At 37.5% G+C, this 19,481-nt stretch overlaps 1 long non-coding RNA gene across 12 annotated transcripts in view; it reads right to left on the bottom strand.

Moving 5' to 3' along the window:
* LOC144582350 (uncharacterized) overlaps positions 1-19,481 on the bottom strand; it is a 658,507-nt gene that overhangs the window by 627,469 nt on the left and 11,557 nt on the right. The window lies entirely within an intron of this gene.

The following is a 19,481-nucleotide window of genomic DNA, read 5'->3' as shown; positions in this document are numbered from 1 at the left end:
TATCTATCTATCCTATTAGTTCTGTCCCATTAGAGAATCCTGACTAATAGTTGTCTTTCAGGTATATCCCAAGCTAGCTACCATGCAGTTAGGGAGGGCTATGACTCTGTTTCAGCCAATGAAATGTGAGAAGAGGCAACATGGCTTGAGTGGATTCCCTGTAATAGTGAAGGTGGAATTCATGCATACGATGGTAGATACACAATATTCAAGCAGCCTGGTTTGCATCAGCTGAGATATCACATGGAGAACTGTCATTATGAAGTATCTCTCTACTTGTAATCAGGCTTTTCATGAGTGACAAACTTTTGTTGTTTAAGCCACAAGATTCAAAGTTTAATTTGTTACTACACAGTGTACATAGTCTTTTCTATCTGGATTAATAGAAGCTTCATGCAATTGTAGGCCTAAAAGGGATTTTATTCTCCAATTTCGTCCAAGTCCCAATGAGTACGTGTGACATTACCAGTATCACAAAATTACTGAGTGGTGCAGAGGAGCCTAGAATGCCAGTCATCTGACATTTGGTTCACTGTTCTCTCTTTTATAATGAGGATTACAACCTATGATATTGAAACAATAGTGAAAAATATTTTGATAGCATGCATTTATCAACATTTTAGAAAACTAGACATATTTCCAGCACTTTGGGAGCCCAAGGTGGGTGGATCACAAGGTCAGGAGTTCAAGACCAGCTTGGCCACAATGGTGAAACTCCATCTCTACTAATAAAAAAAACAAACAAAACCAAAATAAAGTAAAATAACCAGGCGTGGTGGCGGGTGCCTATAATCACAGCTACTTGGGAGGCCGAGGCAGAGAATTGCTTGAATCTGGGAGGTGAAGGTTGCAGTGAACAGAGATTGCACCAGTGCACTCCAGACTGGGCAGCAGAATGAGACTTCAACTCGAAAGAAAGAAAGAAGGAAGGAAGGAAGGAAGGAAGGAAGGAAGGAAGGAAGGAAGGAAGGAAGGAAGGAAGGAAGGGAGAGAGAGAGAAAGAAAGAAGGAAAGAAAGAAAGAAAGAAAGAAAGAAAGAAAGAAAGAAAGAAAGAAGGAAAGAAAGAGAAAGAAAAGAAAGAAGAATAGGCACACGTATACACATAGGCATAATAAATAAATATTATTTTAAATGTATGTGTATAAATGCAGAAATATATGTGACTACACATAGGAGAAGGGTAGCTCCTTCAGAGTCTTTTACATAACATGTTGGAACTTGGTACCACCCATCTTGATAAAGATTTGTAGACTCATATTGTTGTTTTAACTAGAAACTGCCCTAAATATTACATATTATTTAGTTTTTCACTTGCTCTTGGTTAATGAGGAAACAGACGCCCAGGAAGTTAAACTGTATTTCATGAGTTCATATGATCTATAGGAGGGTAATGTTTGAGAGAGAATACATTGATAGTCTTTAGGAATTATTTATTATTACTATCTGCTAGGGGCTAGGAACAAAGCAAAATAGTGTGAAGAGAATTGCTGTCCATTACATAAGACTGAGGTAGTCTCTTGGATTCCTCAAGGGAAGGGGGTGATGAAAACAATGTCACTCCAACTTCTGTTTTCCCTTGTGGTTAAATAAGCCATTATGATAAATTATCTCCCACCTTGTGTGCCTATGTGATTTCTCTGCACAGGCTTTCCTTTTTATGATGTTTTAATCTCCTTTCTTGGTAAAGCACTCATGCCCTAGATTCAAATGATCCTCTGTTAGACTCTAGTCTATGTGAGGGCCTGAGGTCCTGAGGTCCAACACGTCTCTACTAGTGATCTATTTAATTTTTTCATTGTCAAAGGGCAATGTAATTCCTTCAGAAAGCTCTGCTCGAAAGCTAGTATTTCAAATCCCCTCCTGTTTATGAAGTATTATACTCTATTAGAATTGTGAATATTATATGTACACATATACGTAAGTTCAACAGCCATCTTCCATAATATGAGCCAAACATAATCAAAAATCTATGATCCTGCTCTCAGCAACCCAACCACAGAGCTCACAATTCCTCTCTGTTGGTTAGCTTTTACCTTGCCTTCATCCGTCAACAAGTAAAAGCTTTTCTTTTTCATTTTTTAAAGGTATTTGACACATAGCAACTGTATACATTTATGGAGTACATAATGAAGTTTTGATACATATAATATATAGTGATAAGATCAGGCAATTAGCATATCTACGAACTCAAACACTTATCCTTTCTTTGTGTTGTGAAATTTTAAAAAACAGTTATACCTCAACATTAAAGGATCCCAAATGCTGGTTATCCCTCCACTTGGAAAATTATGAATATAACATTGCCGCCCACCAGTTAGCAATAACCATATCTCCCCTATGCCTTCATGATACTTGGGACATATGTTCATTACAGATTATTTCATTGTGACTTAGTATGATTCATTTGTATATGTCCCTCCTACTAAACTGTAAGTGCTTTAAGGTAGGGGATTGCTTTGTATATGCCTACATCCCTGACACTGATACTAAAAGTTAAATTTGTTTGTTTCAATAAGTAAGAGAATGAATGGCTGTGGAAGTAATGATTTGAAAGTGATGGAAAGGATCCCACAGATGTAAATAAATTACACGTACAGAAGGTAAGAAACCGAGATTCAAAGCTGACTCTGACTTCACTGGTCATGAGTTTTAAATCCATTTATTTATCTTTCAAGGCATCAGGCTCACAAGCCGGCCTTTCTCTTTGTAAGAGAAATGCCTTTTCAGATGCACAGAAATACTCATCCTTGGCTTGATTAAAAAAAGAAAGAAAGAAAAGAAAAAATCAGACTCTATGCAGAAATCAGAAAGTAGGACAAGACCCAAAAAGATGGTAGCTGATAAACTCTGGTCTCTGAGAAGGAAGAAGAAAATGCCTTCTCCAACTAACCCAGCCAGTTTCAGCTTCAGTTCACTACATTTTCAATAGGTGGAAGTACATTAAGCCTAGCATAAGAAGAGGGTCCTTCTGGAGTATAGGATTTGTCTAAATCCTGCACAAAGAGCAGGATTATATATATAAAAGCATAGGAAATGAAAACTATGATGCTGGAACAACCCTGGTAGCATCCAATGGGACTCCCTCTCACTGGATTGCCAGTTAAGTGTTAATGAGAAACCTCAGAGTACCCCCCAGATACCATGGACAAGACTTACATTCTCCCCATTTATTTAATCCTCAAGCTGAATATCATCATACCAGGCACTTACTCACGGGGAGAGTTAAAAGGATGTTTGTAATATGGCTTAAAATCCCTGAGGTGAAAGTGACTTTCTGAAGACAAAGCTGTGGTGATGGATCTAAGTTCTTCACACTTCCTGTAACTTGCTCTGCTTCCTAAAACTCTATTCTCTGAGTTGACCTTGCTTAGCTGGTATTATATTTTAGATAAACCTATCTATTAATAATTCACTCATTTCTCATTTACATTGTTATATTTGTTTTCTTAAGGAAGTAAGAGTATTGATTTTAATTCCTATATCATGAAGCAAATTATTTCTGACCTCTGTATGTACAGAAGATATGCACTTAATCTGCAACTCTTACTAGCCATAAAACACCCTGCTGAATCATGAATATTAAAGTGGATAACTTTCCATCTTGAGGCCAAGGGTGTATGCTTCCATGGGAAAACAAAATAAGGTGATTTAATTTTAAGAAAAATAATTAAATCATATAGAAGTTGGGGAAAGTTTAAGGAGAACTATAAGAGCTTAATATAAAAAAATCTAAATATTATTGTCATAATTGTAATGCTACAGAGGAAAATATATTCAGAATTATATCATTCCTTTATAACTGAAAAACAACTATATTTTCCTCAGGAGGTAAGGTTTTACTTTAGTAATCACTAATCCTTACCTTAACTTCCCAGGATATAATTTTTTCTTATTTGTCTTGCCACTCTATTGAGGCATGTAAGGTCATGGCCTTGGAAAGGCTCTACACACACACACACACACACACAAACTCACATATGCACACACATTCACACATCTCTGACATTATCAAAATTTCCTAAGGCTAATTTATAATTATCCTTTAAGATTTGTTATATGTACATGGTATTACTACTTTTTTTTCCAAAATCAAGAGTGTTGTGAATTTTCTGAAATTGATCCCTCTAAGTTAGAAGTGAAAGTATGGATGCACCATTGAGAAAAGAGAAGGAAAGGTGATATGATGGTGGGGAGAATGGTGGATTCTCTGCCAGGATCTCTGTGAAAGCAAAAGTTAAAGAGGGATTATTAACAGGGTTGATTTACAATAGAGTCCAAACTCGCATTTCTTTGACTCTTTGTTCTTATTCTGGTAACATAAACCAAAGAATATTCAAAATTGTAACATACAGACGTATTTTGATTTTAGGGTGATGAAATGCTTCTTTTTGGGACTATTATCATCCTTTCCCTCATCAAGCTTCCCTAAATGTTTCAGTACACACTGACTTCTGCCTTCTGTGTTCTGCCTTCTTTGTTGACTATCCTTATATTCAGTCCCTAACAACTTACCAGGTTGCTTGTATATGATCCTGTTTTCTAACATTTTCTTATTATCCCAACAATACTGTGAACTCCATGAAGACATGGTATCTTGTTGCATGTGCCAACAACAACAACAAAAAAATTCAGCACTTTTTATATTTCCCACTTCTACACAGTGCCCATAACAAATGTTAATTAAGTTTTTAATTAAATAGTTCATCACAATAGCCAAAGAATGATTCGTATTATTTATCTAGAAGCTAAAGATGGTATTTTTATTTTAATAAACAGATAATAAGAATATCATCTTGCTCTTAATTGTCTTTAAAGTTTTCACAATAGAACTCTAGAAGGGAAATCTGTCTATCCAATGCCATTTTACACTAAAAAACCCACAACCATCTAAACCTCTAGGACAAATGTAAGTTTAAGTGGCTTCCCTCCTGCTCCAATTTAAAAACCAGTACTTGGCAACTGTAAAGTATAAAGGAACATTAAAATATGATGATTTGTGATTTCTTGGCATGATTCTCTAATGTGCAGTTTTACACATTGATCCAGTTGGTCATTAGGGCAATTCTTATAATAGTTAATTGTTTTTATCATTATTTAGATCTGAGTAATAGTTATGCCAGATAGTCTTCAAATTTGTGTATTCTTAAAGAAAATTGAGATAAAAAAGGACTGACGAACATACTTTTTACATGTTAATATAGTTATTCTTAAAAAAAAAAAAGAAAAAACAAGTGTATTTCAGTTGGGCGCCATGACTCACACCTGTAATCCCAGCACTGTGGGAGGCTGAGATGGGTGGATAGCTTGGGCCCAGGAGTTCAAAACTAGCCTGAGAAACATGGCAAAACCCCAACTCTACCAAAAAAAAAAAAAAAACGGAAATTACAGGTTCGTGGTGGTGCACACCTGTAGTCCCAGCTACTGGGGAAGCTTAGGTGAGAAGATCAGTTGAGCTTGAGAGGTCGCAGCTACAGTGAGCTGTGTTTATGTGTTTATGCCACTGCATTCCAGCCTGTTCGGCAGAGGTAGGCTCTGTTTCAAAAATAATAAAATAAACTTCATTTCACAAGTATGTAAGTAAAAATCAATATGTACTTAAAATAAGGCATGCCATTAATATTTAGATGCAACAAATTGCATTTTCTCAATATCAAAGTGCTTGGCAAAATGGCTCATTTAATATTATCAATTTTTTTTCTTTTCCAGAGTTGAAAATTTAGAGAATTATGTCATAACCAATCAAGATAAGGAAAACATATTAACTGTGGGCCGTTAAAGGAAATCTTTTATGTGCTTGTGATCCACCTCCAGGTAGATTTATTGATATATAATAGATGTCAAATAACTCTAAATGGTTGTCTAGTGGTAATAATCACATTTTGGGGCCACATTTTATCAAGTCAATTCTATATATAAGAATTTTACTACCCAACTGACAATGCTATGATGGGCTCTTCTCTCCTAACTGATGATATTCTGTTAAATACCATGATCAGACATTTAGCCCTTCAGAAATTAGATTGAAGGCATCTTGCAGAATTAATATTCCACATACAGTTTGAATTTCAGAGGTGTATTTAACTCTTGAGACATCAAGGAATCATAGGGAAATAAAGGAATCATATTTAGCAGTTGTTTTTGCTCTCAATCTATCACATTTTCTAGATAAATATAACAGTGATCTGAAGAAGTAAATTTTCATATGACTTCTGTAATCTCTAACAGCTCATTCCATGTGTATAATTATATAGATTCTATCTCCCTATGCAGGATCAAAATTGATGTCCAGCAGCCTCTCTCTGGTTCCCCGCATTAAATTTATACCACATGTCTCCACTAGCTTTTGCGTAATTAAACTTGCTATTCTTGACACTCAAGCAGAAACCACCGAAAGGTAATGGTAACTGTTGTGTAGATGAAAAAGACCTATTTGTCACCATTCATTATGCCAATTCAGCCATGATAAATGAACAGAAATGGAGTATTCTCCATATTTCTAGTGCAACTACCCTAAGCTCACGGTCTGAATGCTGAGAGAGGATGCTCTGTAGGGAGATGGCATGCATAATGAGGAAATACTTAACAGCACTTTGCAGTCTAGAGCCAGAATGGCCCAGATCTGACTCATCTCCATGTCACGCTTGTTTGGCATTTAGCTAATATGTAATTTTATTTTGACATGAATCATTGAAACTTAAACATGTTAAACTAAATATTTGAACTCTACATAAAACCTTTCTTAAAAAACTTAGGTATATATTTAAAGCCTTTTAAAAAGTGTCTTAGCTAAACATAAAATAATTACACATAATAGTCTCAAAAATTCCCGACTTTTCTCTTTTGAAGAGGTAGACTATTTTGGGCATATTGATATTTTGCTTTGAATAAAAGGAAAATTATTCTAGTATGAACTTGGATCTTCAGAATGAGGTGATGTGAAAGCTCAGCATTTATCAGATAAGCTAGAAATTCAAGTCATCAGTGACAGAGAATGTGGAGTCTATAAGCACCAGACAGCAAATCTTCATCTGGGTAAGAACTGCCTTTTGTTTTTAGACCATTTAAACTTGAATAGAGAAAAAGAAAAGTTAAAAAAAAAATAGAGTAGAAAATTTTTTTATAAAAATTCTCTTTTTAAATAACTAAACATGGTCTATCCAATGTTGTTAACATCTTAAACTGATGATCTGAAAAGAAGAGCTGTGAAATTAAACATGTGACATTAAATATTAGATTTAGCATATAGGCATCCACTGAAAAATAGAGGATAGAACCCAGCTCTGACTGGAGGCATTCTGGGTCTAGTTAAGGGACAGTCTTCCAATCTAGTCCAACAAGTACTTCACCTAGAATTCAGGCATCTCAAAACTTCCAAACTTTATAAGAGGCCCAACCTTACTTCCTACATTTTAGGAAAGCATATTGTGGTTACTAGTGGAGCATGACAGTACTGAGATCAAAACGGTGTTCTTTATAACCTGACTCCAACTTGCCTTTCCACCAAATGCTTTTCTCAGAAGTATCTCATTATTCAATTTGAAAACAGAAAAAAAAAAATTCATGACAACAAGTTGTTTAAGAAAGCTCAGCTTACCAAATAAAATGAATGTGAAATACCAAAGGCAATATTAGAATATTTATAATGACAATGGAACCCAGTCCTATAACAAGTTGTAATAAAATAAAGTGACTGAGTCTTTATTTGGATCATGAATCAACACAGAAAATATAGAATTGGTTGAATTTCCAATTCTGCACTAGTGACAAAAAGGATAAGGGTAGCTTGCCTTAGTGGTATCAAATGCAGAGTCATGCCACACACCCCCACCAGCCATAGCTGAAGGAACCAGCTCAGCGAGTGAAATGGTTTGAAAGGATGAAAACCTCCTCTGACAGCTGCTCAATTCCCTCCAGCAAAGCTGATAAAAAAAAAAAAAAAGCCCTTTTGCACTACATTGACCTTTTCCGTGAATAGGTCAGCCAGGTGGGAGCTACCAGAAGTGACTTTCCATGGTCTCTAAACCCCAGGAGGCTATTTATCTCTTCTATTAGATAGGACACAATGATAAAAAGAGGTGTGGCAGAACCAGCATCTTACTATTAGTGTATTTGAATTTGACAAAATTTTAGCTTTTTCAATAGGAAAATCGCTCTGAATGTGTTGTTTCTCTTCATTATATCATGATTTTACCGTAAAACCAACATCTCAGTACTTTGGGAATAGTTTAGACATGCTTATAAAGCCATCTCTGACAGCTTAGATTATTTTATACTTCTATAAAATGCCCTTTTCACTCACTTTACCTTGAATAGATTGAATTGATTCAAAACATGTTGAATGACTATGTAAAGATTTTAAGAAACTTGAAGAGACAGTTTGCGAAGCTCAACTATCTAGCAGGGCTTTATTGGAGAACCTCATAACACTGTAAGAATGCTTTTGTATTCTCAGTGCTGCCCTTGGGAAGCCCTAACCAAAGCTCAGGCCCAATCTCATGCTTTGTGGCTTTTCACCTAGAAAATTGCAGATGCTTCCTCCTCCTTGAGGAAACCTGAGGCTCTCCAATCCCATATTTCCACATCTTAGCCCCTGAGACACACTGGGTCACTAACCTAACCAGATAAACTAATCTCAGCTGACATTTCAAAGACAAAGCTTTCCAAAGATAACAGGTACTCAATTTAACATCCCCGTACCTGCTTCTTCGTCTCTAACTTAACAAGACCTAAAACTGGCTGCCTTTAGAATAATCTGGTGAGCTCCCTAAGAATGCAAATTCTTGGGGCCAGGCATGGTGGCTCACACCTGTAATCCCAACACCTTGAGAGGCCAAGGCAGGTAGATCACCTGAGGTCAACAGTTTGAGACCAGCCTGGCCAACATGGAGAAACACTGTCTCTACTGAAAATACAGATATTAGCCATGAAGGATGGTGGGTGACTGTAATCCCAGTTTCTAGGGAGGCTGAAGCATTAGAATTGCTTGAACCCAGGAGGTGGAGGTTGCAGTGAGCCAAGACTGTGCCACTGCCTCCAGCTTTAGTGACAGAGCAAGACACTGTCAAAAGAAAAAAAAGGGGGCTGGGCGCAGTGGCTCACGCCTGTAATCCCAGCACTTTGGGAGGCCAAGGCAGGTGGATCACGAGGTCAAGAGATTGAGACCATCCTGGCCAACATGGTGAAACCCCATCTCTACTAAATACAAAAAAAAAAATAGCCGGGCATGGTGGCACTTGCCTGTAATCCCAGCTACTTGGGAGGCTGAGACAGGAGAATCGTTTGAACCCAGGAGGCGGAGGTTGCGGTGAGCCGAGAATGCACCATTGCACTCCAGCCTGGGTAACAAGAGCGAAACTCCATCTCAAAAATAATAATAATAATAATAATAATAAAAAGGAAGGAAGGAGGGAGGGAGGGAGGGAGGGAGGGAGGGAGGGAGGGAGGGAGGGAGGGAGGGAGGGAAGAAAGAGAGAGAGAAAGAAAGGAGGGAGGGAGGGAAGGAAGGAAGGAGCGGGGAGGGAGGGAGGGAAGGAAGGAAGGAGGGAGGGAGGGAGGGAGGGAGAGAGGAAGGAAGGAAGGAAGGAAGGAAGGAAGGGAGGGAGGGAGGGAGGGAGGGAGGGAGGGAGGGAGGGAGGGAAGGAAAAAAAGAAATTCTTGAGCTCTACTCCAGACTTTTATTCTGAAAGCCTAAGGGGACTCAGGAATCCCCAAATAATTATATAGGGGAGCCAAGTTTGGGAATTATCTGGTCAACTCATCAGTGGCTATTGTGGAAAATTTGTGAGCACAATAGTTCGTAGTACACTATGTCTAGGCAAGAAATAAATTCCTGATCTTCAATATTAGACAGATCTGGGTTCAAATCTTTATCACTTATGAGTTGCCTGGCCTCTCTGAGCCTCAACTTTGTCCCTTAGGGGAAAAAAAACATGTAATAATACTTGCCCAGGTTGTTATGTGAATTGAATAAGAGAATTTTGTCAAAAATGCTAACACGAGATTAAAAAAAAAAAGAAAATTGGGAAAAGGGAGGCAAAACAAGTGATTGTGCAGAAATAATGGTTATGCAAGGCAGTGCTAAAAGAAATAGTCAGCTATACTGCTTTCCTGGAGAGGAGTTAAAGTCATTACACTCTTCTGGGCTCTGGTGTGGAATAACTCTAGATAGAAATTAAGAACTGAGGAGATTAAGAGGTGGTCCCAGTTAGGACAAACAGAGCATCCTACCTTGGACAACCTGAGAATTTCATTCATTGAGTTAACACAATTGCTGAATGCTTACTGTCTTCCAAACACTGTTTTAACACAAACTATGACATACAAGAATGAAGAATGACATTGTTCCCACTCTGCTGGAATTTATATTCTAGTTGGAGCAAGGCTGGTAATATACAATAGACAAACTAGAAGTAAATAGATGAGCAAGAAAGATCAGACCATGATAAATATCTCACACAACATTAAAAAGGCAGTATGATAAAGAGTTACTAGGCAGATGCTTTTGGTTGGGTGGGCGTGGAAGGGCATCTCCAGGGAGTGATATTTAGTCTGAAATCTGAAAGGCAAAAAAGAGTCAGCCATGAGAAGATGGGGGGTAAGTACATTCCTGGCAGAGGACACATCTAGCACAAAGGTCTTAAGATGGCAAGCTTGACATGTTCAAGAAACAGAAGAAAGCCTGCATGGCTGAGGACAGTGGGTGTTGGTGAGAGGATAAGGACATAAGGTCGAAAAGATAGGGAGTAGTCAGAGGACAGAAAACATTGTATGCCAGAATAAGGGGTTTGGATTTTATTCTAAGGGTGACAAGAAGCCACTGAAATGTTTCAGATAAGAGTAGTAACAGGGTTCCATGTATGTTTCATTAGGATAAAGCTGAGCTCTCAGTGGAGAATAAATTTTATAAGGAAAGAAGTGAAAGCAAGCCCTTCATTTAGGAACCTATCACATTAGTCCAGGCAAAAGGACTGGTGGATGCAGCTTGTAAGAGAGTGATGATTGTAGAGAGAGAAAAAAACAGATGGAATCAAGACATGTTTCAGAGCGAGTGCCTACAATTTTTGTGATATAGTGGATGTGGGATGTGTAGGAAAGAGAAGAGCCAAGAGAAACAGGTTTTGAGGCTTAAACAAGTAGGGGGATGGCTGGCAAAGAGCAAGTTACAGAGGGCAAATTCGAGCGCTCTCCTGGTGATAGTTCAATCACCATAAAACTTTTAACAACAAAAACAACAACAAAAAAAGTTCATGAAGGTCATCCAAATGCTAATAATAGAGGAACTAAACTTCAGTAGATGTTTTATTCTTAGATTTTTTAAAGCATTTGACATTGCATTTATATAAAGAACGACTTTTAAAAGTCACCTTCTTGGTGAGATATTTTAATATTATAATACACTAAACTATAATATAGCTAAGTATATAAATTGATATTCTAAGTTAGGCTTGATTTTGTTGTTGCCATGGGGTTAAAGGTAGACAAATGTCCTTTAATACCAGTCAGCTCTGTTGGATACAATGAGTTCTAAATTTCTCTTCAAAGAATTGGTATGTCAGTATGTTCAGTTCTTTGTCCTCCATTATAAAGTTTAACTTCCTTGTAGTTTCAGTAAATGATCCTTTCCACTAGCTCTAATCAGTAGTTCACATCTGTTCCCCTGGTCCCCTGCTCTTTCCCAACTCATCCCAGTTCCCTGCTCTATCCTGACTCATCCCAGTCACCTGCTTTGACCTGAGTCACTCCCAGTCACCTACTCTGACCTGAGTCATCTTTAGTTATCTGTTCCATAACCGTTTTCCCACCAAACCACTCACCCACCACTCTGGCTCACATCCCTGCTCTCTTTCATACTTCTTCCCCTCCCCTGTTCAGGTATGTGCTCACCATTCCTCCATCCGTGAGATGCACTCTTCTATAGAAGTAAATTGTCTTGCTGAGAGAATTTATATTCCAGTGCTATTCCTTTTGCACCATTGAAATGTTACATGTAACAGCTATAAAGACAGCAGAAATGACTGGGAGCTCTCAGTGTGTCAAGCACTATTTGAAATGTTACTCTTTTAAGAATCTTGCAAGATTACATGATCATCTCATTTCACAGAGGAAGAACCTGAAGTAACTTCCCCATTGCCACTGAGCCTGCCAGGGAGAAGCAAAGCTTAAATTGAGGCAGTCTGACTCCAGAGCCCAGACACTTAAATCACACTTGGACCCCCTGAGAGTGACATTGATGTGAACTCTGCTTCCCTGGCTTTCTTCTCTTCAGTGTTGTTTCCATGGAAAGAGTTAACAACTCCACACCCCAGGCATTCCCTTGACAAGAGTTTTGTCCGTATACAACTAAAGATAAACAAGCCCAAAGCCCTAGGTGTTTGGAAGCTATGATATGAGAAAATATATTTGGGTTATTTTATTCGTATGTTGCTTTAACGTGCATTATGCAATAAAACTCCATTAATCCACAGTTCAACAATCTCATGTGAAGATAACCAACTAAACTATACGTAATTAAAAATGTTACTTTTTCTTCAGAGAATTCTTTAGGGTCTTATTTGTAAACTAGGCAAATCTAGGGTTTTTTAAAGAGTCATTTATTTTTGGTTCTAGTAATTAAATTTATGACATTATCAAAGTAGCTTATACTTATGATATAGCATAAAACAACCAGGGCCTTTTGTGAAGTGTAGTTTTTACAAATTTAGCTTTATTACTTATTAAAATCCATTTATAGCTTAGCTGATAATATTAACTTTTCTTGACATTACTAAAACTCCACTTGTTCACAAATATTTTCCCAGGCAGATTTCTCACTATTTTTCTTCCATTATTCCAAATGAATGAGGTTTCAAAGTGTTCACATTTATAGGACTAGACATAAAAATAATAATAAACCCCAACTTTTAAAATTACGTTCTTTTTCATTTTGCAGAGATTGCTTAGAGAAATAAAAATGTAAAGGATACAAATGTACAGCCTTTGATTCATGGAGCAATCCTTCCCAAGTGGATGAAAGAAGCCCACAAATACCCATATCCACATAAAACTTTTAATGCATGCATTTCAAACACCACCAGATTTTTGTAGCTTCTTTTAATGAGGGAAATTTTTGTGTTGAACAATAGGAAACCACGAATATATGGTTTTGACTGAGGCCTAGTTTTCATAGTTTAAACATGATTGTTTAAGGTCAGAGAAACTGAAACTTGACATAGGACAGTGTTAATTTTTGATAAAAGCTAGTATTTATTGAGAACTTACAATGAGCCAATACCTGTATTAAGAACTTTCCATGAACATTTACAATGTCCTGTGAGATGTGTCCTCTGATTATGCCCAAGCAGAGGAAAAACTGGCATACCAGTAGGTGGAGTGCCTGCTGGGGTCACAGTAAATGATGACACTGGTGTCAGAATCTCACCCACCTGCTTCAGCAGGATGGGCTCCAGATGAGATTTGTTTCCTGAGATGTGCCTAAGGAACATGATCAGCACTGGCTTTGTTTTACATCCCTATATCAGCATTAGGCTCTGGGTGGTATTTACAGTGACTTGGATAAGAAGAGGTGTACTGGCCAGTTGATGGCCTTGAGTAATATAAAGTATCAGTCTATGGGGCTGTCACCAGAGATCCCAGCTCAGGGACCTCAAGGAAGGCGCTGAATTCTGTACAAACAGCCTATTCATTTATAGGTAGCCAAGATAACATACACATTTCTTAACACATTTACCCCAGACTTCAATTGTTTTGGGGAGAAACTTCAAACCAAGGTTTTTTTCTATGTGGTATAAGCATAGCATGTTCTTATTTACAAATTTTAAATCTGCCAGAAACATATTATATGTTCAACAGTAAGACTTCCCTGCACATTTATCTCCTACTGTTTTTGCCTTCTCTTTTCTCATCACCTTCTATTTTCTCCCTCCTATTCTGTTCCTTTCTGGTATTTCTCTCTTGCCTTCATCTGTTTGGAGGAGGAAGGAGGTGAGAAAGGAAAATATGGGAAAGAAAAAGTTGTGGCAAAGCAATTATGCTTAGTGCTTCGTTTATACATAGAAAATTCTGTGCCATATCACTTCTTGGATATTTGCTTCCGGTTTTAAACTTTATTTCTTTAGAACTACTGAGGATGACTTTTCTTCTTTACATTTTTTGTGCCTCAAGCAGAGAATCTGAGTTCTACCTTCTGGATGTATGACTTGCTAAGTGTGTGACTTTGGACAAGTAATATCCCCTTGCATTTTCCACTTCATCATCAGTGATACATAGAATAATACATGTTTTGCCAGTTGGACAGGGTAGCTGTGAAGATGAAATGGAACAGCAAGGAAGCCACATTGACAAAAGACTGATTCTTGCAAAGCAATTCTGGTCACACCATAATATTTCTGCTCCTTTCCCCTTCTGTTCTCCATAGTCTTACTTCCTCTTTTTTGCCTTTCTCATCTGCCATTTTAGCAATGTCTCATTTATTTGACATATCAACAAATAATGTGTTCCATTAGAAATTAATGGATATTTTGCCAAAGTAAACCATGGAAATTAATTTTTTTTAGATTTCATCATTTTAAATGGAATATTTTAAATACAAGAAGTATTACTTATATTCTGCCTCTTTAGACTTAGCTTATTAAACAAAATTTATGTTTCCTGATGATTGAGGATTATCTTCACTATAAACACATGATGTCCTCCCTCAAATTGTTGACAACTACCACATACTGCCATCAGTATATACCACATCAATTATTGGAACCTAATTCCATCTCTTTGGCTATCATTTATCTCATGCCCTCTTTTACTGTCCTAATCTGCAACTGACTTAGAAAATACTAACTGTGCTTGTTAGACTTGTTTAAAAGTAATAATAAAACATTCTCAGCAATATTAAAAGGAAAGGATGACAAATGGTTTTAAAGCTGCACACTGACTGATCAGTAGTAGTGCCTGTAGTTGAGGTTTCTGCAGCAATATCCATGGCTCTTCAGGAAGGAGGGCCCACAGGGAGTGGCAGTGGCTGGCATGTCAAGTAAAGGGAAAGTGAGGCCACACTTCTGGGATCTGGAGAGTGTTCAATAAGTATATTGCAGTGAAAATTACCATGTAGTCTTGGCATAGTATGTCTAGATTTTCAGATGTGTTTTATGCTTACTCCTTGTTCTCAGCTAGAGGATATATTGCTAAGGGGGCTAGATAAATGATGCCTGAATAACCAAAGCACTCATAATGCTCTTTTTCTTTCTTGTCCTCCTTACTTTATTTTTCTTGGCCCATGCTCTGTGTTTTAGGTCTTAGGTTTGGCAGCATCACCCACAGCACCCATGGGCTTTATCTAAGTCACTGAGAGCACATAGGCCAAAGAGAGTACAAACCTCTGGTAGAAATTAGACAACTGCAAATGAGTAAGTAAATTATCAAACAGACAAATGATTCCAGTTAGCATAAGATTTTTTCCAGAAATATTCTGTGTGTGAAGATTTAATTATACATGGTACCAAACATCCATTAAGGTGCTGATAATGTCTCTAGACTTCATGTCTGCCTCGTTCTTTCTGCTTCCACAGAGCTGATGGCATGTCTTGGGCTCTTTTACTACTTCTGTCTTTGTTACCACCACTTCTGCTCCATATGTAATCTCCTTTGCCTGCTTTCCTCTTCTCTCTGCCTTTTCTATTTCTTATTTTGTTGGGCCCCTATCATGTCATCTGAGCTTCTTGGCTTCTTCTACATGAAAAGACTCATCTTTTTTTTGTAAATCTCTGTTAAACCAGAAGATTTCTTCCCTCTTGTTGGAGAATTAATCAATCCTGGCTCATCCACTGTAATTTTTATATATTTGGCTCCTCTTAATCATGTACTAAATACTCAAAGCTCATTATTTATTACCTTTTTTTTGTTTTACAAGATCCACATTATTCTTCCTTTTGAAACTAACACCATTCCTGGTGCTTGAACACTAGACTCCTAATAACTGAGGTTATGCCATACTCCATAAAGCCTACCTGCCAGAAGTCACTTTTCCATTGTCCCACACATGGTAGTTGATGTATACATTCATGACCCCTCCCAGGGGGTATCCAGGTTAGGCTCAACTGCCAAGTGCAAGCTCCAACAATTCCCTTTCTCTCACTTTTCACCATATACCTCAAAGTAAAGAAAATTGGCATCACCAGAGAGGTACCTTGATTCTAGAAGTTATTTCCTTAAATCATTATAGATAGATTAGGTAGATTGATAAACAGACCAATTATTTGTGGCAACTCATAGCAAAACATAGTATGTTTGGTCCTGATATTATTACTATTATTATTATTATTATTTGAGAAGGAGTTTTGCTCTTGTTGCCCAGGCTGGAGTGCAGTGACACAAGCTCAGCTCACTGCAATCTCTGCCTCCTGGGTTCAAGCAATTCTTTTGCGTTAGCCACCTGAGTAACTGGGATTACAGGCATGCTCCACCACGCCCAGCTAATTTTTCTTTGTATTTTTAGTAGAGATGGGGTTTCATCATTTTGGCCATGAGGGTCTCAAACTCCTGATCTCAGGTGATCTACTCACCTTGGCCTCCAAAAGTGCAGGGATTATAGGCATGAGCCACCACACTCGGCCTGGTCCTGATGTTATCAACTCTTAGTATATAGGGCTTTAGTTTGCTGGAGGATCGTCCTAAAAATATGATTGCTGATGGTTTCACATCACTCAGCTACCAGTTTATCCAGTGGCATCCTAAAAGACCCTGTTCTGTCATTAGCTTAAGACCAGAGTTAACTGATGTTGCAAACTTAATTAAATAGAGTTGTGAAGGAAAGAAAAACACTAGAAAAATATCTTTGAGGAAGTAAGAATGAGAAACAGTTTATTGTTGTTATTTTGTTGTTGTTGTGTAAGATATAGAGTTTTATCTGTTTGCCTTTGAAGAGAAACAAGAAAACAGGGAAATAGAAAATACATGACTGAGTGAAAGGAGGTATTTGTGGTATCAAATTGTGCTGTCCAATATGGTAGCCAGTAACCATATATGGCTATCGAGCACTTGAAATGTGGTTAGTCTAAACTGAGATGTGCTGTGAGTACAAAATGCACATAGAACTGTGAAGACTTAGCATGAAACAAAAGCATGTAACTGTCACATTAATATTTTTCATGTTGATTACAGGTTAAAAAGATAATATTTTGGCTATAATGGTTTAAATAAAATACATTATTTAAATTAATTTCACCTGTTTTGTTTTTTTGTTTTTTTTAAAATGACTAAAAGTTTTAAATTACACATATGGTTCACATTTGTGACCTACAGTATGTTTTTTTGACAGCACTATTATAAGATCTTATAATAGATTAGGTTCAATGAGGAGTAACAGAAAACTTTAAAATGACCCAGAATGATTTCTAAATATAAATATTTATTGATTTCTCACACAGTAGACCAAAGGTAGACTGACCGAAAGGACCTAGGATCATCGGAGACTCAGCCTTCTTTAATCTTTCTGTTCCACCATCTTAAGCACACTGCTTTGTGATCCAAGATTGCTGCTAAATCTCTAACCAGAAAAACCACATTCCAGCCAGTAAGAGGAAGAAAGGAACTCATTAAGAATATATCTTTGTGAGGCCTCTACAGCCATTTTGCACCATCTTTCTTGATTGGCAAGAACCGGCTTCGGTCAAGATATGAGCCATCTCTGTTAACTTTGGGGAAGAGGGGAACTAACTACTGTGATCTGGTACCATTTCCATTACTAGACCCCCTGTAAATAAATACAAGAGAGATCAAACAGTGCAAACTATATTCCTAATAGTTAAGTGCACAGCTAAATATCAGTAGTTATTTTTAGGATGACCATTTGTCCCAGTTTGCCTGAAAGTCTGTTTTGTATGTGTTGTCCTGGCATAATTATTAATAGCTCTCCCTTTCTCTCTTTCAAGTGTCCCAGTTTGGATGATAAATTATATGATCACCCTTGTTATATTTCCAAGAAAAAAGAGAGAAACAGATGATAGGGTGGCAATTCACTCTGCTAGGGGTTCTTGAGAAATCACTTAAGAAATCCTTAGCAAAGAGATGTGTTGTCCACCCACTCCACCAGTATTCTGAAGTTGCTTGGAGGTGGGTTGGAGGAGACACCTATTTGCTAATGATTTCTTATGATCTCCATACAGACAAATTGAAGGACTTTTCTCACTCTTTTTTATTATTATTTATTCACTTAAATATATGTGGCAACTTCATTTGCCAAGTGCTATGCATTTGGTAGACATGGAGGTAAAACAGAATTTAATACTATTAATCCCATACTATTAAACCCATTTTCCATTATAACGGAGTAAGAGAACTTTATTATCTGAATAGTCTCAATCCTGGGACTACTATTCTCCCCTGAATACTTCTTTAAGCCTCTTTAATTTTCTGGTTCCAGAAAATTCTAGCCCATTGTTTTCCAAAATGTCTCCAAATACATTGCTAATTCCTTAAGAGAGTTCATAGCCAAACAATATTTGGAAATGCAGCATTATTAAAGAATTATATGCAAGGTAGTATATTAAAAGCTCTGGGAAGTACCACAAAAGAAATTCCTTTTTAACTCTTCTAATCTGAATAGGTTTAATACCTGCTCATATCTAAGGCAGCATCCCTTTGTACTACTCCTTGAGTCCCAGAAGTATGAACATATTATCAGACTCTCAGTCCTTGGCTCCTCCCTCTACATTCTGCCTCCTGATGCTCACGTTTGTTCTCTATTTTTACCTCTAAAGAGATATGCCTAAGTTACCTTCTCTAGCCTTTACCTTATTCTCCAAACTAACTAACTGGACGTCTCTGCTTAAGGGAAATGTTGTAATCTCAAACTTAACAACCTAAAATTTAATTCGACTTTTTATCCATAATCAAGGCCCCCCGATGCATGCGTGTTTTTGAAATAGTGCTACATGCAGTAGACATTTTGTTTATCTGTTTGTTTTCGGTTTTGTTTTAGTTTTCGGATCTTTTTTTCAGTGAGGGTGGAGGGAGGGGTTAGGGAGCAAGCCTAGCAGTATTGTAACTTCATTCCTTTTTTTGTTTGGGTGAGAAGTGCATTGCCAGTGGCTCCTGGGCAGACCAGGCTTGAGTTTGTGATGTGGACTTAGCCAATCAGCCTGCCCCTGGGCACTTTGAATTTTGAGTTATTAATATTAGAACAGAGATGTAAGAATGGTTAAAATGTATTCATAGCATGGTGAGTGACATGAGCAGTGTCTGTGACAACAGTGTCCTTGACCTGGTTACTTTAGATGATTGTGATGCAACTTAAAGTTTGAGAACCACAGTATTAGGTCTTACACATCAGCTCTTCCAAGAATAATTATTCCATCCCAAATTGACTCTTCCTTTTCTTAAGTCCTGTAGCCCTTAATATCTATACCACTCATGCTGAATCTATCCCATATTGCTTTGCAGCTATTCATCTTATCTCTTGACTAGCTTCTTAGCTTCTAGAAGGCAGGGT

Source organism: Callithrix jacchus, chromosome 4, assembly GCF_049354715.1.
Source record: "Callithrix jacchus isolate 240 chromosome 4, calJac240_pri, whole genome shotgun sequence".
NCBI classification, from domain to species: Eukaryota; Metazoa; Chordata; class Mammalia; order Primates; family Cebidae; genus Callithrix; species Callithrix jacchus.
The sequence above is the reverse complement of the archived record's forward strand: the minus strand, read 5'-3'. Positions and strand labels throughout refer to the sequence as shown.